The following is a 25,122-nucleotide window of genomic DNA, read 5'->3' on the forward strand; positions in this document are numbered from 1 at the left end:
GGTACCTCAACCTTAACAAACACCCGACAAGAGTGGGGTGAGAAGGGAGCATGCTGGGGGCCCTTTAGTATGGGCTCTCTTTTCTTCCATCCGATATAGTCAGCAGCTACTGCTGACTAAACAGTGGAGCTATGCGTGGATGTCTGACCTCCTTCGCACAAAGCACAAAACTGGTGAGCCAGTGATCCCACTGGGGGTGTATAGCCAGAAGGGGAGGGGCCTTACACTTTTGAGTGTAATACTTTGTGTGGCCTCCGGAGGCAGTAGCTATACACCCAATTGTCTGGGTCTCCCAATGGAGCGACAAAGAAAAAGAAATTGTTTGGCATAGCAGCTGTTTGCGGTCGATTTTTTCATCTTCCTGTTGTTGGATCTCCTAGTTGCTCAATACCGACCAGCACGCTGCGCCTGCAAACCAGCGCTACATGGCAGTCATCAGCACGTGAGCCACTGAACTTGGAGGTAATCCGAGGGCAGGCGGTGCAGGACTTGTTCACTTGTTGCTACAATATACACATATTACTATATGAATTTTATCTCTGCATGATATAGGGACATTAGAAAATCTTTTAAGGACTATACATGGTCATATTCTTTAGGCTAACGCTGATTCTCCTTATGTTTGGATGATTTTCTTACCACCCTGGTCATGCCCTTTCACTTGCCAGTAGTAGGTGGCAGTAGTAATATGGTCTCGTTGGATGCGCATGTGCGTGGCTGCCTCAGCATGAGTCCCCGCCGAGGGAGCTTCCTTAGAAGGATGCATGGGTTAACTGCTTCCCCTGGAATGACCGGATGAGGCGGACTCTATGTGCGGCGTCCCACCCCCTGCACGCGTCCAAACAGCGACGATCTCGCCCAAGACACCACATATAAAAACATGCACATTATACTTTCCTCAAGCAAGGAAACCAGGTGAGAAACGCGTGTCAGGGCTACTCAAAACATCCAGTTATAAGTGAACTTTATAGGTGAGTCCGGATCACGATGATTCATGGCTGTTAGCTCTATCGATAATAGTAATGGTAGCCTTTGAGGCTTAGGCTGCGTTACATGGGTGATATTAGATTTTTGTGTTATTATAGCGCCACCAGGTGGCCATCTGTATTAGTACATGCAGTGGTACCTGCAATGTATTTCAATGACCCCGATCCTGCTGTACCGGAAGTCGCCGGATCCTGATAGACAGAATCCTGTTTTTTGTACTGAGCATGCCCAGAAAGCAACTTGGCATGGTCAATACAGAAATCTCCCTCTCTCTCAGACAGAAGACCAGGATCGTGAAGGGGTGAGAGGGAGTAATAAAGATGGAGTCCCTAAGTGTGTCTGTGTATTTATTTCTAATAAAGTGTCTGTGTATTTATTTCTAATAAAGTATTTTTTCTGTGTGATGTCTTTTTTTTTAACCCTTTATTGGAGATTCTTAATGGCCGGGTCAAACTTGGCCTGACATTAGCAATCTCAGGCTTTATACCAGCAGGTAAAACAAAGCTGGTATTAACCCCTTATTACCCAACGTGCCACCCGCTGGGAGAGATGTTGGATACAACGCCAGAAGATAGCGCTTTTAAGAAAGCGCCATTTTCTGGGGCGACTGTTGACTGCAATTCGAAGCGGGGGGGGGCAAGAAAGCTTGGGCCACCCTGCACTGCGTATTCCCATCCCCAGCTGCCTACTTGTACCTGGCTCATCACAAAAATTGGGCGAAGCCCATGTCGTTTTTTTGTTTTTTTTTAATTATTTCATGAAATTCATGAAATAATTAAAAAAGGGCTTCCCTGTATTTTTGGTTCCCAACCGGGTACAAATAGGCAGCTGGGGGTTGGGGGCAGCACGTACCTACTTGCTCTACCTGGCTAGCATACAAAAACAGGGTGAAGCTGTCTTTTTTTTTTTAGTTTTTGCGCAAAAAACGTTAAAAAAAGGGCTTCCCTGGATTTTTCATTGCCAGTGAAGGTCATATAAGCAGTGGGGGTTAGCAGCCAGTAGCTGCTTGGGTTACCTTAGCAATAGAAAATGCAGCGGGAGTCCACACATTTTATTTTTTTTACCCCCTAACCCTAGAGTTAGGGTTATGTTTTTGGGGTTTTTGTTTATTTTTTAATGAATTTAAAAAAAAAAAATACTCATGGGCTACCGAGAACCCGAGCATTTTAGTGCTCACTCATCCCTACTTCTAACCATACAGCCAGCAGATCAAGTAATCTGATCAGCTGACTCCAGTGTTGGCCGATTACTTGTTCTGGGTGCCCCTGCATCCATCGCAGCGTGTGCTGCCTGTGAGGTCAGCTGAATTCGTCCGACACTGGGGTCAGCTGATCTGAACTCTGTTGAACTCCAGCCCGCACACTCTGCGATGGATGCAGGGGGACACAGAACAAGTAATCGGCCGACACTGGAGTCAGCTGATCTGAACTCAGCTGAACTCATGACCACACAGCCCGAACATGGTCACACGTGATCGGCAGCAGGCAGTGATTGCTGTTAACCTGCATCCATCACAGCGTGGGCGGGCTGTGAGATCAGGAGTTCAGCTTATTCCCGATCAGCTGACTCCAGTGCAAGCCGATAAATTCTGTGTTCCCCTTCATCCATCACAAGTAAAAGTAGAAGCATACAATAAAATAACAATAAAATAACAATTGCGGTTGCATGCGTTGCACATTCAATCCACAGGATCCGGTCATATGCGGTTTGCATCCTGTCAAATGTGAAAGTAGCCTTACAGCTGGAGCAGGAAGAAGAAAGACAAGATGGCAGACTTACTTTGGGAGCTTACAGGAAGAAATCGCACAGACCAATTTTTGGGGCTCCACTCAAGGGGATCTGGGGCTGAGAAAAAAAGGAGACCGTCAGCTGATGATGAAATAGCTAGCAAAGTTATTGATCATTATCTCAAACCCATTGCCTCCTCTCTCTAGTCCGGCATTTCCTCTCTGCGGCGATCGCCATCCTCCTTTTTCTGAGGCCCATGTGCATGACGCGTCCTACATCATGCTCACTAGCTGGCATTGAGGTCCTGCGCAGGCGCACTTTGATCTGTCCTGCTCAAAGCAGATCCATGTATTGTAGTGCATATGCGTAAGAGATCTTTAACCCCTTAACGATCTGGTGGCTATCATGATAGCCAGGGGTGGACTGGGCTGTCTGGGGCCCACCAGGAGAATTGACTCCAGGGGCCCACCCTACAGCTAAATATAAACACCCATTAGTGTTATCGCCATTATTGTGTTGCTTTGACTGTATACACAGACGGCTCCTGCACATCTATATTGTGCATCATAACTGGGATGTACAATTATAGTAGTTTGCAGTAATGGGGTCTTTAGTGAAAACAAGTTATCACCGATCCACAGGGTAGGTTGGTGATAACTTATTGATCGGTGGAACCAGAACAGTGGAAACCGCACCGATAGGAAGATTGGGGAACTTTTTGCAGCAGCAGGTGGAGTGTGTGACCGCACCTCCATTCATCCTCTGTGGGGTGGGATGTGTGACCGCAGTTCCACTCATCCTCTGTGGGGTGGGGTGTGTGACAGCAGCTCCATTCATCCTCTGTGGGGTGGGATGTGTGACCGCAGTTCCATTCATCCTCTGTGGGGTGGGGTGTGTGACTGCAGCTCCATTCATCCTCTGTGGGGTGGGATGTGTGACCGCAGCTCCATTCATCCTCTGTGGAGCAGCCAGATAATAACAAGCGCAGCGCTCGCAGCCACTGAGGGAATGAATGGATCAGGGGTCGAGTCGGACACGAGCTCCAGTGTAATGGGGGATAAAAGTTGCACGATCGGTGCAGGTCCCAGCAATCGGTCCACACAGATGAATAAGTTATCACTTATCTTTAGGCTACGTTCACACACTTTTTCTCTGATTTTACTGCTCCTGGTTTTGGCTTCAAATACTGAGGTAAAAAAACTCACTGAATACTCAGTGTGTGCACGTGGCCTTAGTAAAGGTGATTACTTGTTTTCACTGGAGAATCTCTGTAAGTGCATATTTACTGCAGTGTAATAGTCACAGGACAGGGCAGGACAGGGAGGGGAGGGGTTAAATGTTTAAGTATTTAATTTCTACTGGAAAAAATCTCCCCCTTATAGAGAGAAAGTAACCTCCATACACAACACAATCCACTATACCAAAATCAATAATACCATATACAAGGGGGAAATACCGCCACACCGCGACCAGACAACATATTACCACCACATAGTGACCAAATACAACCACATACAAGGGATAAATACCACCACACAGTGATCAGACAACATATTACCACCAAACAGTGACCAAATACAGCCACATACAAGGGAGAAATACCACCACACCGTGACCAGACCACATATTACCACCAAACACTGAACAAATACAGCCACATACAAGAGAGAAATACCACCACACCGTGACCAGACCACATAGTGACCGAATACAACCACATACAAGGGAGAAATACCGTGACTGACTTACCAGTGACGTCTCTAGCTGACTTTATTCATCTTCGCTTTTTCTCTTCATCCGGCGCTGACCGTCATCACTTCTTCCTGCCAAGACGCGACTCTGCAGAAAATAACAGTCACCTATAGCCGATCACTCCCAGAGTACATTCCTCACTATTTCCCCAATTTCTACACCACATCAGACTCTTGTTCCCCCATTGGAGACAGTATCCTCAAAATGAACTTATATTTCATCAGTAATAATGTCCCCTAATTTGCCCCTACAGTAATTATGCCCCATGTGCCACCATAAACTAATAATGTATGTCCCTCATTCTGGCCCCATATAGTAATTATGTCCCTCATCCTGGCCCCATATAGTAATTATGTCCCTCATCCTGGCCCCTTTTATTTAATAATGTCTGGGGAAACAAGTGGAATCAGAAGGGGTTGTTAATTGCTTCCTGCTCAAAATATCACCCCACAATCCTGCTCTCCAAAATAGCCCCACAAAGTGCCCCTTTCCAAAATGTCCCCCCAAAAATTGCCCTTTCTATAATATCTCTCCCAACTACATCCCTGTATAAATCCCCCCCTCCTCATTATACTATGCTGCCTTCCAAAATCTTTGATGCCTCATAATGTCCCCCATTGCCCTATAATGTTCCAATTTCTTTCACAACGTCCCCCACTGACCTATAATGCCCCAATTTGCTTCATAATGGCCCCCATTACCCTATAATGTCCTTCCACTGCCCTATAATGTCCCCAGCTGCCCTATTATGTCCCCCGCTGCCCTATGATGTCCCCCGCTGCCCTATGATGTTCCCCACTGCCCTATCATGTCCCCCACTGCCCTATCATGTCCCCCACTGCCCTATCATGTCCCCCACTACCCTATCATGTCCCCCACTGCCCTATCATGTTCCCCACTGCCCTATCATGTCCACCACTGCCCTATCATGTCCCCCACTGCCCTATCATGTCCCCCACTGCCCTATCATGTCCCCCACTGCCCTATCATGTCCCCCACTGCCCTATCATGTCCCCCACTACCCTATCATGTCCCCCACTGCCCTATCATGTTCCCCACTGCCCTATCATGTCCACCACTGCCCTATCATGTCCCCCACTGCCCTATCATGTCCCCCACTGCCCTATCATGTCCCCCACTGCCCTATCATGTCCCCCACTGCCCTATTATGTCCCCCACTGCCCTATTATGTCCGCCACTGCCCTATAATGTCCCCCACTGCCCTATAATGTCCCCCACTGCCCTATAATGTCACCCACTGCCCTATAATGTCACCCACTGCCCTATAATGTTCCCCACTGCCCTATAAAGTCCCCCACTGCCCTATAGTGTCCCCCACTGCCCTATTGTGTCCCCCACTGCCCTATTGTGTCCCCCACTGCCCTATTATGTCCCCCACTGCCCTATTATGTCCCCCACTGCCCTATAATGTCCCCCACTGCCCTATAATGTCCCCACTGCCCTATTATGTCCCCCACTGCCCTATTATGTCCGCCACTGCCCCATAATATGCTCCATAAAGTTCCCCACCGCTTCTTAATGCCACTTGTAAAATAACACTGCTCCTCCCCCACCCGCAGCCCCTCATATAAAAGTACATCTTCGGCTCCTCTGGAGCGCTTACCTGTGCCTGCGCGTCCTCCTCTTCATCCCTGCAGCTGCGGCCTCGGTGATGATGATGTCGGTGCAGGACTGAGGCGCGCTCCTCTGCAGCCCTGGCGATGACGGTACGTTGCGGGGCTGAGCAGAGCTGCTCTCCCTCCTGTCACCGGCCGCACTGTACAAATGTATTGCGCGCCTGAAAGACGCGCATACATCTGAATACCGGCGCGGTTGGTGCAGGCCTGGGGACTCCCGCAGTGCACCGCTAGGACCTTTGGTGAGTCACATGACACATGTGATGTCACTAAAGGTCCTGCAACTGCGAAAACTTCAGTGATCATACAGAACTTGTACGATCACTGAAGTTTACGATTGAAAGGCTGGGTGCCGGGGCCCACTCAGGCCTGTGCATGGGCGTACCCAGGATCAAAGCCATGGTCGTTCACATTGTAAAATATTAGAACGGAAAAGGTGAATGAAACGAAAATTTTGAGAATTAAATGTAACTATAGCTCGATTAATGACTCCGCGCCCCTCTCCACACACACACACACACACACACAATACAATACATCCCCCCATCACCCACTACATACACACACCCAAATACCATGCACCCCCCCATTACCATCTCCCCACGCACACAATACAATGCACCCCCCCATCCCCACCTACGCACACACAATGCACCCCCGATCACCCCCTACACACACACACTACAATGCACCCCCATTACCCTCACACATACACACACACACACACACAATACACGCTCCATTACCCCCCCCCCACACACACACACACACAAATACATCCCCCCTTCACCTGCTACACACACAAATACAATGCACCCCCCATCACCCCCTACACACACACACCCACAATACAATGCACCCCCACTACTCCACACACACACACACACACACACACACACACACACAATGCACCCCCATTACTCCCTACACACACACACACACACAATGCACCGTCCATCAGCCCCTACACACACACACAATGCACCCCCCATCACCCCCTACACACACACACACACACACACAATACAATGCACCCCCACTACTCCCTACACACACAATGCACCCCCATTACTCCCTACACAAACACACACACAATGCACCGTCCATCAGCCCCTACACACACACAATGCACCCCCCATCACCCCCTACACACACACACACTCACAATACAATGCACCCCTACTACTCCCTACACACACAATGCACCCCCATTACTCCCTACACCCACACACACACATAATGCACCGTCCATCAGCCCCTACACACACACAATGCACCCCGCATCACCCCCTACACACACACACACACACACACAATGCACCCCCCCATCACCCCCTACACACACACACACACACACACACATAATGCACCCCTCCATCACCCCCTACACACACACACACACACACAATGCACCCCCCAATCACCCCCTACATACACACACACACACAAACACAAACACACAAAACAATGCATGACCCCCTACACACACACAATACAATGCATGACCCCCTACACACACACACACACAATACATCCCCCCATCACCCACTACACACTGTGAGGTATCAACCGGCTGTATTACAAAGGGCCGGTATGTTTTGCAGAAGCGTGGGTGCTCTGCAATGTGAAGCTGGCTGGGACCTGTGGTTCCACAGGATTGCATTACATGCAGAGCCATGGAAGGGTGTGTGATGCTGATTACACACTCCTTACCACCTGTGGGTGTGGCTCCAGGGGTTAAAGCAATCCTGTCTCTGAACCTGGGTGGAGTGTGTCTAGGGCAGTCTAGTTAGAGACTAGCTCTAGACTTCCAGTGTGTATGCTGGGAGAGAGTGAGAGCAGAGCCGAGAGTTCTGCATGAAGTGTGTCTAGGGCAGTCTAGAGAGAGACTGGCTCTAGATGTCCAGTGTGTGGACTGGAAACAAGTGAGAGCAGAGCCAGGAGCTTTGGGTGTATCAGCCTGCATGGAGGCTGATCACAAGGCTCTGATATTGAGTCTGAGGTGAGTGCAGCCAGGCCAGGGCTGTAGGGCCGAATCTCTCCAGGAGGAGAGACAGACAGGGGTCTGCAGAGGGCCCTGGGTGCTGGAAGGAACCTTGGCTAGAGTTGTACGCTGGCAGGAGCCAGAGAGTGGGGAAGTTGCTAAACTTCCATTATGGACTTATTGTTTATGTTTGAGGGCAGTTTATGCTGAGTGTTTTTAATAAACTGCCAGAATTTCTATGAAGAGACTGTGTACGTGTGTTGCTGAAGCTACCTCACACCGCTGCAAGCGAGTGAAACCCCCCACGTTGCAGGGCGCAACATTACATATGGTGGAGAATGCGGGCATGCGGTCTGGTTGCTAGGGGCAACGCAGCCTGGTTGCTAGGGGCAACGGCCTAGGACATATTCCTGTGGATACGGACTGCTTGCGGTGGATCGGCGGGTCCACGAAAATTTTTTGAAGCGGTTTGCGGTGGATCGGCGGGTCCACGAAAATTGTCTGCGCACTCAAGCAGCTGGCGGTGGATCGGCGGGTCCACGAACAGGGACAGCGCTCTCAAGCACCTGGTGGTGAATCAGCAGGTCGTTGGGGACCCGTGCTGCAGTGGCGAGAGTCCAGCGACTGGAGGTTCCAGGCCAGCCGGAATTGCAAGGCCCTGCTTGGTGAGCAGTGATACACCACAGGCTGGAGATCCTGGTTGTACGGGCGGTACAACCCGGAAAGCATGGAGGAGCTCCTGAACCAGCTGCTGCAGAGCCAGCAGCACCAACAGCATGTGCCTGGAGGTCCAGTGACAGCAGTGGGGGCTAAAAGCCAAAAAGAGGGAATGGTCCCTGCGGACGTTGTGGAGGAGCTGTACCAGTTCCTGGTCCAGGGACAGCAGAAGCTGTCAGTGTGTAGCGATGTCGCAGCCATGGACCAGTTTGAGCGTACCCTTCGGGGGCCAGTATGGACACTGGGTGCCCAGGGAGACAAGGGCAAACAGTGTGAACTGGCGGCTAAGGACATTGCATGGCAACCGCAAAAGGGGGCGGAGTCCCAGAAGGGAATAGTTGCCCATAAGGGGGTGGAGTCCCATAAAGGGGTGGTTGCCCATAAGGGGGTGGAGTCCCATAAAGGGGTGGTTGCCCATAAGGGGATGGAGCCCCAGAAAGCGGTGGTCCCCCAAAAGGGTGCGGAGCATCCCAAATCCAAGTGGCGCAGATGGACTGTAGCCAGGGACAACAGTGTTCATGCCACAAGTGTCCTGTTTGCAATATAGACCACCCATCCGACGAGAAGCCACGTCTGTGTTCCGTGGAAGTGGATGGGGAATCTGTAACAGGGGTCGTAGACTCAAGGAGCTTGGTGACCCTGGTGAGGGCCACCTCTGATGTCCACTTGATTCCTGGAAGGAAGATCCACGTCGGCTGCACCCACAGTAATGAGACAGAATACCCGGTATCCAGCGTGGTCATTAAGACAGCCTGGGACAGTGGTTCTCATGATGTTGGAGTAGTCTCAGATTTACTGCACCCAATTATTATAGGTTGGGACTCTAAATTATTTGTGCACTTGTGGAAGCAGGGGGACGTATACGGTTGCTTGTGTAAGAGCCGGAACAGCCCAAAGGAAACCCCACCACATTGGGAGGTGAAAAGGGGTCCTTGTTGTGCAGTTATGTGTGGTAAGGAGGAGATAGCACCTCCTAAAATTGACTGTCCTAAGTTAGGGGTGACCAAAGAAAATGATGGACAGACCCAACTTAGTGACATAAGGACTAAGGGAATACCGATAGTCTGACCGTTAAAAACGGGGTAGCTCCAGAAAGGGAGGCAGATATCTGGTTAAGTGGGGACATGATAGTCCAGGATGCCAGGGGGAGTGATGATGACTCCAGTAAAGACACTGACTCTAGTAAGGTGACAAACGAGTACAGTGTGGTACAGATGGGCGAGAAGGGCAAAACTTCCTCCCGACGCCGAAGACGTAATAAGCGCCGAGAGGGGGCACAGGGTATGCCGTCTGAGGGTGCAGAGAAAGTGACATGCCTGGTTAATGAAGACATGGTGCTAATAACACCTGCTACGGTGGAGTCAGACGGTGATATCCTACAAAAGACTGAGGAATCAGAGATTGAACTGACACATTGTGACGACAGAAATCAGCGGGCTGCAAGTGCAGAGAAGGAGCCAACCAAGGACGTAATGGTGGTGGTCCCTATGACTTCAAAGTGTGAAGTTGATAGTCTGTCAGGCGAGAGTGGTATAGGAAATGGAATCCTGGAGAGTGTGGGGGAAGGAATAATCCCCAACAGTCGTGGTGAGCAGACTGGTGAACTACCAAGTGCTGGGGTGGATGACAGCGAATTTAGCCCCAAATCTCTAAAAGGAACAGAGTGCCATGTTGAAGGGTGTGACACCCAGGCTGAGGGTGACACTGCAGAGACCCCAGAGGAAGTGGAAGATAATGCAGTGAAGAAACAAGAAACAGCTGGCGCTGAAGTGAAGAGAGCCTCTGAGGAGGTGAAGTCTGGACCAGAGGTCTCATCCAGGACTGGGAGCCTGCCTGACCTGCTTGGTAAAACTACGATGGAGGATATAGAGAAGGTCGTGGGTAAGGAGTGTAAGAAACCCAAACGTTCTGAAGCTGAGATGGAAGAAGCCTCAGAAATAGTGTGTCGTAGACCAGAGAGGTCCGCAAGTGAAGACTCATTCAAGAGGATGAGCAAAGACCATCTGCAACAAGAGATACTTCTTAGGCAGGCTACTGAGAGTCGAGTAAGGGAGCTGGAGAAAGAAGTGGCAGCGCTCCGAAGTCACTTGGCAGAGTACCAGTCCAGGTCCCAGGTAGCCTTGGAGCAGATGGAGCAGCGAGTGTCAATCCTGACCAAACATGTTGAAACAGGGGAGGCCCAAAGAGAGCTGACTTTGGAAGCTAAACTGGACAAGCATGTGGCAGGGATGAATGAGACTTCTGTAGTCAAGTGCATGGTGGATATACCTAAGGACTTAAGAGAAGCGTGTGCCATCGAGTGCATGCATGACGACTTTAAGAGAGCTGTGGAAGCGTGTGAGGTCTACTGTACCCCAGGGGCTGAACAGTTAGTGATATTGTCCACCAGTGAAATTACTGGGCAGAGGGTGGCTATTCTAAAGGACATGCACTTCAGATGTGTTCGTATGAAGTGGCAGGTCCAACTGCAAAAGGAAGAAACCACTAGACAGCTAGAGTATAAAAGAAAAGCGCAGAGTCTGGCGGAAGATATCGTCCAAGTACCCCGGGCTCTGGTGGGGAGAGTCATTGGAAAAACCGGACAAGTCATGCAAGACATGGTGAATAAGTCGGGATTGGTGAGATTAAGAATCCCTGCTTCTAATGAGAGCAAGATACCCAGGGAAGCTGGTATGGTTCCGTTCATCTGTGTCGGGACTGTAGAGAGTCTTGGAAACATTCGAAGCCTTATTGAATATCGGGTACACCATGTACGTGACATGGAGCGGTTGTGTCAAGAAAACCTGAAAATTAAGGATCAGCTTCGCCAACTGTGTGGGGGACAGCAGCCGTCTTCCACCCGTTGTTCAGGGGAAAGAAGTGGAAGATGGCGTGTCGGTCCAGTAGTTCAGACGTGCGATAAAAGGAATCGCCGACAGAGTGGTAACCTACGATGTACTGTAGATAGTGGCCGCTATGAGCTTAGAGTTCCCGACAGTAGCCTTGGGGGTACTCGAGAAAGCCTAGGTTCGGACAAGACTGTAGGTTTGACTGGGGACATGTCTCTCTACTACGGTGACCCTGGGAGGGGGTCAGGGAGAGAACGGTCTGGAAATGGGACGTCCTTTAACCCTAGGTTGACCAGACAGGGTTTGGTGACAGTGTCGGGCGATGCCTCAGGGACTACTGCTCTTGGACGGCCCTCTCAACTGGTGGGGCATGGCAGCAGGGATGCCCTGTCTCGCGGCCCCAGGTCATTGGCAAGTGTTCTACCCTACGGGTTTGAACAGAGGGGGAGGGTATGTGAGGTATCAACCGGCTGTATTACAAAGGGCCGGTATGTTTTGCAGAAGCGTGGGTGCTCTGCAATGTGAAGCTGGCTGGGACCTGTGGTTCCACAGGATTGCATTACATGCAGAGCCATGGAAGGGTGTGTGATGCTGATTACACACTCCTTACCACCTGTGGGTGTGGCTCCAGGGGTTAAAGCAATCCTGTCTCTGAACCTGGGTGGAGTGTGTCTAGGGCAGTCTAGTTAGAGACTAGCTCTAGACTTCCAGTGTGTATGCTGGGAGAGAGTGAGAGCAGAGCCGAGAGTTCTGCATGAAGTGTGTCTAGGGCAGTCTAGAGAGAGACTGGCTCTAGATGTCCAGTGTGTGGACTGGAAACAAGTGAGAGCAGAGCCAGGAGCTTTGGGTGTATCAGCCTGCATGGAGGCTGATCACAAGGCTCTGATATTGAGTCTGAGGTGAGTGCAGCCAGGCCAGGGCTGTAGGGCCGAATCTCTCCAGGAGGAGAGACAGACAGGGGTCTGCAGAGGGCCCTGGGTGCTGGAAGGAACCTTGGCTAGAGTTGTACGCTGGCAGGAGCCAGAGAGTGGGGAAGTTGCTAAACTTCCATTATGGACTTATTGTTTATGTTTGAGGGCAGTTTATGCTGAGTGTTTTTAATAAACTGCCAGAATTTCTATGAAGAGACTGTGTACGTGTGTTGCTGAAGCTACCTCACACCGCTGCAAGCGAGTGAAACCCCCCACGTTGCAGGGCGCAACGTTACAACACACACGCACACACACAATACCATGCACCCCCCATTACCATCTCCCAACGCACACAATACAATGCACCTCCCCATCACCCCCTCCAACACACACACACAATGCACCACTCCATCACCCACTACATACATACACACACACACACACACACACAATACAATGCATCCCCATCACACCCTACACACACAATACAATGCATCCCCCATCACACCCTACACACACAATACAATGCATCCCCCATCACACCCTACACACACACACGCACACACACACACAATGCACCCCCCATCACCCTACACACACACACACACACACACACACACACACAATGCATCACCCCCTACACACACACACACAATACAATGCACCCCCCATCACCCCCTACACACACACACACAATGCAGCCTCCCATCACTCTTTACACACACACAATACAGTGCACCCTCCATTACCCCTCCCCCCCATACAATACAATGCACCCTCCATTACCCCCTCCCCAGATATAATACATTGCACCCCACATCACCACTCCCTGCAGACACAAATTACACTACCCCATCACTACACACTCCTGCCTCCCCCCCTCCCTCGGAATACAGTACTCCTCCTCTGCCTGTCACAAAGCTGTGTCTCCTTCACAAATGTTCCCCGTTATGTGTCCTCAGCCCCTCCCCACACATCTCCATTAATTACAGCTGTCTCTTCGGCTCCTCCATGGAGCGCTCGCTTCCTGGTGAATCCAGTGTGGCGCCCGCAGCACTGTGATGACGTCGGCAATGTGCTGATCTCTTCACGTTGCTACACGTCGGGGGCGGGGCCCAGTCCCGGCGCGCTGTTCAAATGTATTTATGTCTGAAAGACGCAAATACATTTGAATAGGAAGAAGCTGCGGTCACCGCCACTGGCGCATTCCTCAGGCACACAGCAGGGTCGGAACAGCACAGCGCGCTGCCTCCTGCTAATGTGCCCGGCATGCACACACTGATAGATACAGGCAGGTGACTAGTAAGAAGAAGAGCCCCCCCGCACATACCCCCGGGGCCCCTGCTCGCTCCCCGGGGCCCCCGCACCCCCCCCCCCGGGCCCCCACACACGCCCCTGCACCCCCCCCCCGGGGCCCCTGCTTGCCCCCCTGGGCCCCCGCACCCCCCCTCCCCCCGGGCCCCCACCTTCTATACTGACGCACTCCTGCAGCTGCCAGCACCTGCACAGGAAGGAAGCAGTCATCCCTCTGAGACTGCCTCCTCCTGCAGTGTCGCTGCGCAGATGAGTCAGAGCCACGCGGCACTGAGAGTGACAGCAGGCAGAGCAGGGAGATCGCTCTCCCTGCTTGCCGCTGCAGAGGAAATGGGATTGTCACTAATCATATCGGCAATGTGCCAATATGATTAGTGAAATTACCGGCGGGGGGGGGCCCTCTCACACATATCCATAGGGGCCCAGGGGGGGTAGGGGGCGGGGCCTAGGGGGCGTGGCCATCAATAGCAGGGGCCCACCGGGGGTTCTCCCAACATCCTGGTGGGCCAGTCCGCCCCTGATGATAGCACAGGGTCATGTGATGACTCCTGTAGCTCACATGACTCAGGTCCTGTAAGAAAAAGCCAAATACTGGCTGTTACAAGAGATGATAATTTCTCCCAGTCTAAATGGTGCTGCTCTGATCGGGATAAATAAATGAGTGATCACACAGCTGATCCTAATAGCCCCCTAGGGGTACTAGTCAAATTTAAAAAAACATTTAAGAAAAAGTTTTGAAAAAGTAAAAAAAAAAACTGAAAACACCTAAAAGTTTAAATCACCCCTCTTTTGCCCCACTGAAAAATAAAGGGTTAAAAAAAAATATATTCACACATTTGGTATCGCTGTCTTCAGAAATGCCCGATCTATCAAAATATAAAATCATTTGTTCTGATTAGTAAATGGCGTAGCAGCAAAAAAATTAAAAAATGCCAAAATTACGCTTTTTGGTTGCCACAAATTTTAAGCAAAATGCAATAACAGGCAATGAAAACATAGCATCTGTGCAAAAATGATACTGTTAAAAACGTCAGCTCGAGATACAAAAAAAAGCCATCACTGAGCCATAGATTTAAAAAAATGAGAACGCTATGGGTCTCAGAAAATGGCGCAAAACGTTCGTCACTTTTTTCGGACAAACTTCTGATTATTTTTATAGCCCCTTAGACAAAAGTAAACCTATTCATGTTTGGTGTCTACAAACTTGCAGTAACCTCAGGCATCACAGCAACACATCAGGTTTACCATATAGTGAACACAGTGAATAAAATGTCTCAAAAACAATAGAGCAATCACACTTTTTTTTGCAATTTCTCCACATTTGGAATTTTTTTGCCATTTTACAGTACACTGCATGGTAAAACTCATGGTTTCATTTAAAATTACAGCTCATTCTGCACAAAACGAGCCCTCACATGACCATATTGACTGAAAAATAAAAAAGTTACGTCTGTCAGAAGAATGGCAAACCCCCCCAAATACCGGAAAGTGGGCCGGTCGTGAAGGGGTTAACCTTTCCTCGCGCCTGCACATTACAGTACTCTGATCTGCCCTCAGCAGCGCAGATGAATGCGCCTGCGCAGGACCGCAATGTTGGCTCGTGTGGATGACGTAGACACATCATCCACACCGGACTAGGAAGAAGGAGGCCGAAGATCGCAGCAGAGAGGATGAGTAAGACCTGAAAGAGGAGGCACCGCACTGGAGAGCTGCGACACCCATTGGACTGGACCCACCCTAGGTGAGTATTATAAAAGTACTTTTTCCGTTTTACAGAGCGGCCTAGGCTCTTATATACAGTATTTTGGAATGCTGTATATAAGAACTCAGTGGTATTGGACACAGCTTGTAGTCCCCAAATCTGGTGACAGATTCCCATTAAAAAATCGGAAGGAACACAAACTTACACAATAAATCACCAACATATTTGTGCTTCTAAGGGCGTGATTTATTACGCCCAGTATCCATGCCAGAAAATCTACATAGGAATGACCACAAGAGACTTAACCTCTTACAGACATCGGACGTACTGGGTACATCGTAGATAATGGCGGTGTAATCATCGTCGGCTGCTGCAGTAAACCGGCACCGATTTCCGCACATATATGCTGATCTGAACAGCAGACATGTGTAGCTTACAAGCAAGGGTGGATCCACGATTCACCCATGCCTTTTAATCCCTTAGACCGCGCTGTCAAATACTGACAGCGCAATATAAATGGCCATGGCAGGGAAATTTCCTTTCCTCGACGCCATCGGAGTCCCCGTGACGCGATCACGGGAAGCCGATGGTTGCCATGGTAGCACAGGATTATGTCATGACTCATGTCGCTATCATGACTCACATCCTGTTACAGCCGGCTGGTTGTAACAGGACAGCAGTATTTCAGCTGAAAACCCTACCAAAACATTTCCAATTGTACCATAAATCTGACTCAAGCAAATTAATTATAAAGGCCATAGATCAGAGGTTAGAGCCGGGCCTGGACTTCTCAGGGAACTCCGGATAATGATCCGGAACCTTTGGAAATAAAAAATAAAAAAAGGAAAAATAAAGAAAATAAGAATAAAGCAGGCGCGTTATAACAATAGCAGCCCACAGCCACTCAGGATTGTTACATCCATTAGATGTGACAATCCTGGCACTCTACCCGATTCTTCCTGATTCCCCTGGTGCGGTGGCAATCAGGCTAATAAGGGGTTAATAACAGCTCACATCTGCCACTAAGCCCTAGATTAGCAATGGCAGGGTCTATGAAAACCCTACCCCCATTACTAATCTGTAAGTGAAAATAAATAAACACAAACACAAAATAAGATAAAAACAACACCCTCTTTCACTCCTTTATTAACCCCAAAAACACCCAGGTCTGATGTAATCCACACGAGGTCCCATAACGATTCCAGCTCTGCTACATCTGAAGTGACAGCGCGTGGGCATAGAATATGACCACCCGCTGTGATCTTAAGGCAGAGAATGAGTCGCAGCGATGTGTGGTGACGTAACTTAGGTTATTTGCGGTCACAGCTGGAGCTGCCCATTGTCATCCACCTATGATCGCAGGTAACCTGACCTCAGGTGACCTCATTGAACTGAGTGACCACTACTATCCATAAAAGTGGCGTAATACTTTAGCAAAATTACTCCCAGAAATAAAATGTGAGTCAGAAATAGATTCAGGCATCTTCCGCATGCTGTTGCCATTCAGTTTCAACAATTTTCCATCCATTGCAATATTTTTACAGCTCTCGCAGGCCTATTTCCAACGTCCTCTGGAAAATTATTCGAGTTTCCCATTGACTTGGGACTCAGAAGGAAAAATGTATGTAACAAAATTAAAACATTGTCGTCCATTTGGCTTATCCCTAATCTATTAATTTTACACTAGGTGGTAAGATAGATGACATCTTCATTATCTGGAGAAGTACCGGTCCTGAACTGCAGAGCTTCATGACTTGGTTGAACAATAACCCATATAACATCAAACTAACCTATAAGGCAGATCGGGAGGCAATTGATTTTCTGGACTATAATATAAAAATGGGGTACCAGACAGAAAAGGGTTCTCCACGGGTACAATTATTATCAACAAGTAAGAGGGAAGAATCTTTTCCCTCACAGATACATTTCATCTCCAAGTTAACAGTCAGAGGGGGGCGATCAGGCAGATCTTGAACAAACACTGGTCGTTACTGAAGACCGACCAGAGTTTGAACGACATTTTACTCATCGCCCACTCTTACCTGTTAGAAGGGGGAAAAGCCTAAAGGATATGCTGGTGAAGAACCATTACGTACCTAGGGTGGTATCTCGCATTGAGAAAGGGAGTCCCAAATTTGGTTGTTTTCCTTTTGTCTGCCCAGAGATGTTGTCAGCTTGGGATGGACCTAAAGAGTATAAAATAAAAAGTTACAAATCATGCAGTAAAAGTCACGTTATCTATTATGCAGTATGTTGCTGTAGCCTAATTTATATTGGGTTAACATCAAGGGAACAACGCGTCCGCACGAGGGAACATGTTAGGGACATAATTGCGGTGTGTGATGTTGTGGATCTTGATTCCCTGAGGATGATCCAGAGACATTTCCAGCTGCGCCATGACTGTGGTCCCACAGGATTGAAAATTTGTGGTATCGCAAGGTCCATTTAGAATCTAGGGGTATATATATATACACACATATTACTATATGAATTTTGTCTCTGCATGATATAGGGACATTAGAAAATCTTTTAAGGACTATACATGGTCATATTCTTTAGGCTAAGGCTGATTCTCCTTATGTTTGGATGATTTTCTTACCACCCTGGTCGTGCCCTTTCACTTGCCAGTAGTAGATATGGTCTCGTTGGGTGCGCATGTGCGGGGCTGCCTCAGCATGAGTCCCCGCCAAGGGAGCTTCCTTAGAAGGATGCATGGGTTAACTGACGTTAGTGGAAGTATTCTTCCAATCCACACTTCCCCTGGAATGACCGGCTGAGGCGGACTCTATGTGCGGCGTCCCACCCCCTGCACGCGCCCAAACAGCGACGATCTCGCCCAAGATAACACATATAAAAACATGCACATTACACTTTCCTCAAGCGAGGAAGCCTGAGAAACGCGTGTCAGGGCTACTCAAAACATCCAGTTATAAGTGCACTTTATAGGTGAGTCCGGATCACGATGATTCATGGCTGTTAGCTCTATCGGTAATAGTAATGGTAGCCTTTGAGGCTTAGGCTGCGTTACATGGGTGATATTAGATTTTTGTGTTATTATAGCGCTACCCGGTGGCCATCTGTATTAGTACATGCAGTGGTACCTGCAATGTATTTCAATGACCCCGATCCTGCTGTACCGGAAGTCGCCGGATCCTGATAGACAGAATCCTGTTTTTTGTACTGAGCATGCCCAGAAAGCAGCTTGGCATGGTCAATACAGAAATCTCCCTCTCTCTCAGACAGAAGACCAGGATCGTGAAGGGGTGAGAGGGAGTAATAAAGATGGAGTCCCTAAGTGTGTCTGTGTATTTATTTCTAATAAAGTGTCTGTGTATTTTTTTCTAATAAAGTATTTTTTCTGTGTGATGTCTTTTCTTTAACCCTTTATTGGAGATTCTTAATGGCCGGGTCAAACTTGGCCTGACATTAGCAATCTCAGGCTTTATATATATATTTATATTTAGGTCATATAAGCAGTGGGGGTTAGCAGCCAGTAGCTGCTTGGGTTACCTTAGCAATAGAAAATGCAGCGGGAGTCCACACATTTTATTTTTTTTACCCCCTAACCCTAGAGTTAGGGTTATGTGTTTGGGGTTTTTGTTTATTTTTTAATGAATTTAAAAAAAAAAATACTCATGGGCTACCGAGAACCCGAGCATTTTAGTGCTCACTCATCCCTACTTCTAACCATACAGCCAGCAGATCAAGTAATCTGATCAGCTGACTCCAGTGTTGGCCGATTACTTGTTCTGGGTCCCCCTGCATCCATCGCAGCGTGTGCTGCCTGTGAGGTCAGCTGAATTCGGCCGACACTGGAGTCAGCTGATCTGAACTCTGTTGAACTCCAGCCCGCACACTCTGCGATGGATGCAGGGGGACACAGAACAAGTAATCGGCCAACACTGGAGTCAGCTGATCTGAACTCAGCTGAACTCATGACCACACAGCCCGAACATGGTCACACGTGATCGGCAGCAGGCAGTGATTGCTGTTAACCTGCATCCATCACAGCGTGTGTGGGCTGTGAGATCAGGAGTTCAGCTTATTCCCGATCAGCTGACTCCAGTGCCAGCCGATAAATTCTGTTTCCCCTTCATCCATCACAAGTATAAGTAGAAGCTTACAATAAAATAACAATTGCGGTTGCATGCGTTGCACATTCAATCCACAGGATCCGGTCATATGCGGTTTGCATCCTGTCAAATGTGAAAGTAGCCTTACAGCTGGAGCAGGAAGAAGAAAGACAAGATGGCAGACTTACTTTGGGAGCTTACAGGAAGAAATCGCACAGACCAATTTTTGGGGCTCCACTCAAGGGGATCTGGGGCTGAGAAAAAAAGGAGACCGTCAGCTGATGATGAAATAGCTAGCAAAGTTATTGATCATTATCTCAAACCCATTGCCTCCTCTCTCTAGTCCGGCATTTCCTCTCTGCGGCGATCGCCATCCTCCTTCTTCTGAGGCCCATGTGCATGACGCGTCCTACATCATGCTCACTAGCTGGCATTGAGGTCCTGCGCAGGCGCACTTTGATCTGCCCTGCTCAAAGCAGATCCATGTATTGTAGTGCATATGCACAAGAGATCTTTAACCCCTTAACGATCTGGTGGCTATCATGATAGCACAGGGTCATGCGATGACTCCTGTAGCTCACATGACTCAGGTCCTGTAAGAAAAAGCCAAATACTGGCTGTTACAAGAGATGATAATTTCTCCCAGTCTAAATTGTGCTGCTCTGATTGGGATAAATAAATGAGTGATCAGACAGCTGATCCTAATAGCCCCCTAGGGGTACTAGTCAAATTTAAAAAATAATTTAAGAAAAATTTTTGAAAAAGTAAAAAAAAAAGTAAAAACACCTAAAAGTTCAAATCATCCCTCTTTTGCCCCACTGAAAAATAAAGGGTTAAAAAAAATATATTCACACATTTGGTATTGCTGTCTTCAGCCCGATCTATCAAAATATAAAATCATTTGTTCTGATTTTTAAACGGCGTAGCAGCAAAAAAATTCCAAATGCCAAAATTACGCTTTTTGGTTGCCACAAATCTTAAGCAAAATGCAATAACAGGCAATGAAAACATAGCATCTGCGCAAAAAAGAGAATTTTGTTTACTTACAATAAATTCTTTTTCTTATAGTTCCGTATTGGGAGACCCAGACCTTGGGTGTTTAGCTTCTGCCTCTGAAGGACACACAAAGTACTACACTTAAAAGTGTAGCTCCTCCCTCTGAGCTTATACACCCCCTGGTGAGCAGACCCAGCCAGTTTAGTGCAAAAGCTGAAGGAGAATAGCCACCCACAAGTAGAACAGAGCAAGAGCCGGAACAACTGGAGACTCTGTCCACGACAACAGCCGGTGATAACACGCGGAACAAGAAATTGCCAACAGGCAACAGGAAGGGTGCTGGGTCTTCCAAGACGGAACTATAAGAAAAAGAATTTACGGTAAGTAAACAAAATTCTCTTTTTCTTTATCGTTCCTTTGGGAGACCCAGACCATGGGACGTTCCAAAGCAGTCCCTGGGTGGGAATAAACAGAAAAACTAAGAAGTAGGCAGAACCTAACTTCACAAATGGGCGACAGCCGCCTGAAGGATGCGTCTGCCCAAGCTCGCATCTGCCGAAGCATGAGCATGCACTTGGTAGTGCTTCGAGAAGGTATGCAGGCTAGTCCAAGTGGCAGCCTGACAGACTTGTTGAGCCGTAGCCTGGTGCCTGAAAGCCCAAGAGGCACCGACAGCTCTGGTCGAATGTGCCTTGATCCCCGGCGGGGGAGGCACCTGAGTACTCTGGTAGGCGTCCGAAATGGTCGATCTAATCCAACGGGCTAAGGTCGGCTTAGAAGCAGGGAGGCCCTTGCGCCGACCTGTGGTTAGCACAAAAAGAGAGGTGCACCGCCTAAGAGCAGCGGTGCGAGACACATAGATCCGGAGAGCACGCACCAGATCCAGAGTATGCAGCGCTTTTTCAAAGCGATGAACAGGAGCCGGACAGAAGGAAGGTAGGGTAATGTCCTGGTTAAGGTGGAAAGGAGAGACCACCTTAGGAAGAAAGTCCGGAGTCGGACGGAGAACCACCTTGTCTTGATGAAAAACTAAAAAAGGTGACTCCGAAGAGAGCGCAGCCAAATCAGAGACTCTCCTGAGGGAAGTTATGGCCACCAGAAAGGCCACCTTCTGAGAAAGACGATACAAAGAAACCTCCCCAAGAGGCTCAAAAGGGGGTTTCTGCAAAACCGTGAGAACCAAGTTAAGGTCCCAGGGATCCAAGGGCCGCCGGTAAGGCGGAATGATGTGAGACGCGCCTTGCATGAAGGTGCTAACCTGAGCCAGCCGAGCGAGACGCCGCTGGAACAGAACTGACAGAGCTGAGACTTGTCCCTTGAGAGAGTTGAGGGACAGTCCTAGCTGCAGACCGGACTGTAGAAAAGACAGAAGGGTCGGCAAGGAGAATGGCCAAGGAGGATGGTCGGTAGAGCGACACCAGAACAGGAAAATTTTCCAAGTCCTGTGATAGATCTTAGCGGAGGAAGACTTACGGGCCCGAGTCATAGTGGAGATGACTTCAGGAGGGATACCAGAAGCCGTCAAAATCCAGGACTCAAGAGCCACGCCGTCAATTTGAGAGCCGCAGAATTCGGGCGGAAAAACGGACCTTGCGAGAGTAGGTCTGGACGGTCCGGGAGATGCCACGGCATCTCTACGGACAGATGGAGCAGGTCTGGATACCAAGCTCGCCTGGGCCAGTCCGGTGCAATGAGGATGACCCGACGGCCCTCCATTCTGATCTTGCGCAGGACTCTGGGCAAGAGAGCTAGAGGGGGAAACACGTAGGACAGACGAAACTGGGACCAGTCTTGAACCAGAGCGTCCGCGGCGAAGGCCTGAGGATCGTGGGAGCGAGCCACGTAAACAGGAACTTTGTTGTTGTGACGGGATGCCATTAGGTCCACGTCCGGAGTGCCCCATTTGCGGCAGATTGACTGAAACACTGCCGGGTGCAGGGACCACTCGCCACCGTCCACGGTTTGACGGCTGAGATAATCTGCCTCCCAGTTTTCCACGCCTGGGATGTGGACTGCGGATATGGTGGACTTGGAGTCCTCCGCCCATTGAAGGATGCGTTGTACCTCCATCATTGCCAGGCGGCTTCGTGTCCCGCCCTGGTGATTGATGTAGGCAACCGCGGTCGCGTTGTTTGACTGGACTCGAATGTGCCTGCCCGCCAGCAGGTGGTGAGAAGCTAGGAGAGCTAGAAGCACGGCTCTGGTTTCCAGCACATTGATTGAAAGGGCTGACTCGGACGGAGTCCAAGTGCCCTGCGCTCTGTGGTGGAGACATACCGCTCCCCAGCCGGATAGACTGGCATCCGTGGTGAGAATCACCCAGGACGGGGTCAGGAAGGAGCGCCCTTGGGACAGGGAGAGGGGCCGAAGCCACCACTGAAGAGAGCTCCTGGTCCGTGGCGACAGAGCCACTAACCTGTGTAAGGAGGAAGGCCGCTTGTCCCAACAGCAGAGAATGTCCAGCTGCAGGGGGCGCAGATGGAACTGGGCAAAGGGAACAGCCTCCATGGACGCTACCATTTGACCCAGCACCTGCATCAGACGCCTGAGGGTATAATGGCGGGGCCTCAGCAGAGAGCGCACCGCTAGCTGGAGTGACTGCTGTTTGACTAAGGGCAACTTCAAAAGTGCCGGCAAAGTCTCGAACTGCATCCCTAGGTACGTGAGACTCTGGGTCGGAGTCAGAGAGGATTTGGGAAGATTGACAAGCCACCCGAATTGGGCTAGAGTGGCGAGAGTGAGCGAGACACTCCGATGACAGTCTGCGCTGGATGAAGCCTTGACTAGAAGGTCGTCCAGGTAAGGAATCACTGCCAACCCCTGGAGGTGCAGAACTGCAATCACTGCTGCCATGACCTTGGTGAATACCCGAGGGGCCGTGGCTAACCCGAAGGGAAGAGCGACGAATTGGAAATGATCTTCTCCTATTGCAAAACGTAGCCAACGCTGGTGTGAAACTGCAATTGGAACATGCAGATAGGCATCTCTGATGTCGATGGATGCCAGGAAATCCCCTTGGGTCATTGAGGCAATGACTGATCGCAGAGACTCCATGCGAAAGTGCCGCACTTGAACATGCTTGTTGAGAAGCTTGAGATCCAGGATGGGCCGGAAGGTACCGTCCTTTTTGGGAACTAGGAAGAGATTTGAGTAGAAACCTCTGAACCGTTCCCGGGCGGGAACTGGTACAATTACTCCGTTGGCCTGCAAGGCTGCCACGGCCTGTGAGAAGGCGGCGGCCTTGGAGCAAGGGGGAGTTGAGAGAAAAAATCTGTTTGGCGGGCTGGAAGAGAATTCTATCCTGTAGCCGTGGGAGATGATATCTCTCACCCACTGATCGGAGACGTGTTGAAACCAAGCGTCGCCAAAGTGGGAGAGCCTGCCACCGACTAAGGACGTCGCCGGAGCGGGCAGAGAGTCACGAGGAGGCTGCCTTAGTGGCAGCACCTCCTGCGGTCTTCTGTGGACGCGCTTTTGGGCGCCAGTTGGATTTCTGGTCCTTGGCTGAGTTAGCGGACAAGGCCGAGGGCTTAGAGGACGACCAGTTGGAGGAACGAAAGGAGCGAAACCTCGACTGACTCCTACCCTGGGCAGGTTTCCTGGTTTTGGTTTGTGGCATGGAAGTACTCTTCCCGAAAGTAGCTTCCTTAATAATTTCATCCAGCTGTTCTCCGAACAGCCGGGACCCAGCAAAAGGGAGCCCAGCAAGGTACTTCTTAGAAGAAGCATCTGCCTTCCACTCTCGAAGCCACAAGATCCTGCGGATAATGAGGGAATTAGCCGAAGCCACCGCAGTGCGGTGAGAAGCCTCCAGCATGGCAGACATGGCGTAAGATGAAAAAGCTGAAGCTTGAGAAGTTAAGGCAACCATTTCGGGCATAGATTCCCTGGTGAGGGAATGCATCTCCTGCTGCAAAAGTCGGGAAAAACGCGGCCCCCGCCGCTTCATACACGGATTTGGCCAGAAGGTCAATCTGACAGTCAGTGGAATCCTTAAGGGAGGTGCCATCAGCCACCGACACAACGGTCCGGGCTGAGAGCCTAGACACCGGAGGGTCTACCTTTGGGGAATGAGCCCACTCCTTGACCACCTCAGGTGGAAAGGGAAAACGGTCATCAGAACCACGCTTTGGGAAGCGTTTGTCAGCACAGGCCCTGGGCTTGGTCACAGCAGCCTGAAAACTGGAGTGGTTAAAGAACACACTCTTTGCTCTCTTAGGCTAGGTAAACTGGTGTTTTTCTGCCAGAGAGGGTTGTTCCTCTGATACTGGCGGATTGAGATCCAGTACAGAATTAATGGAAGCAATCAAGTCACTAAGATCTGAGTCACCCTCGGACAGATCAATGGGGTACATGGAGTTAGCCTCCGAGCCCCCTGTAAAGGCATCCTCCTCATCCTGCGAGTCAGCTCTTGAATCAGAGCCGCGGGAGGAGGAGGGAGAGGAAACCCTGCGTCTCCTCTTAGGAGGACGGGGTCTGGGCCCTGATGATGA

This window comes from Anomaloglossus baeobatrachus, chromosome 3, assembly GCF_048569485.1.
Source record: "Anomaloglossus baeobatrachus isolate aAnoBae1 chromosome 3, aAnoBae1.hap1, whole genome shotgun sequence".
In the NCBI taxonomy this organism is placed as follows: Eukaryota; Metazoa; Chordata; class Amphibia; order Anura; family Aromobatidae; genus Anomaloglossus; species Anomaloglossus baeobatrachus.